At 38.7% G+C, this 349-nt stretch overlaps 1 protein-coding gene across 1 annotated transcript in view; it reads left to right on the forward strand.

Moving 5' to 3' along the window:
- The window catches only part of LOC119590993 (cuticle protein 16.5-like), a 2116-nt gene that overhangs the window by 318 nt on the left and 1449 nt on the right, over positions 1-349 (forward strand).

Below are 349 nucleotides of genomic sequence, written 5' to 3' on the forward strand. Positions count from 1 at the left end.
AAAAGACATGTGCATATCTTGTGACAGAACTCTTAGAAGACACATCAATGTGAAGTAAACAGAAGAAAAAATGTGAAAGAAAAAAGAGAGAACACAAGTGTAAGGAACAAGTACATAAACCGTCTATTAGCGTTGCTGTTGTGGTTTTAGATTGGCGAAGATGCATTAGGCATTTTAGGGACGATGGCTGACAGGATGGCGGGTTGGCGATAGACACTTGAAACTTGATGTATTACTGGGATTCGTATTCAGGTTTCTCTTCCCTTCCAAGATTCACAGATTTCTAAAGTTTTCTTGGTAGGCTTGTGTATCATCTCACTGACTCTGAATTGACTTTTCATGGTAAATC

This window comes from Penaeus monodon, chromosome 28 (genome assembly GCF_015228065.2).
Source record: "Penaeus monodon isolate SGIC_2016 chromosome 28, NSTDA_Pmon_1, whole genome shotgun sequence".
Lineage (NCBI taxonomy): Eukaryota > Metazoa > Arthropoda > Malacostraca > Decapoda > Penaeidae > Penaeus > Penaeus monodon.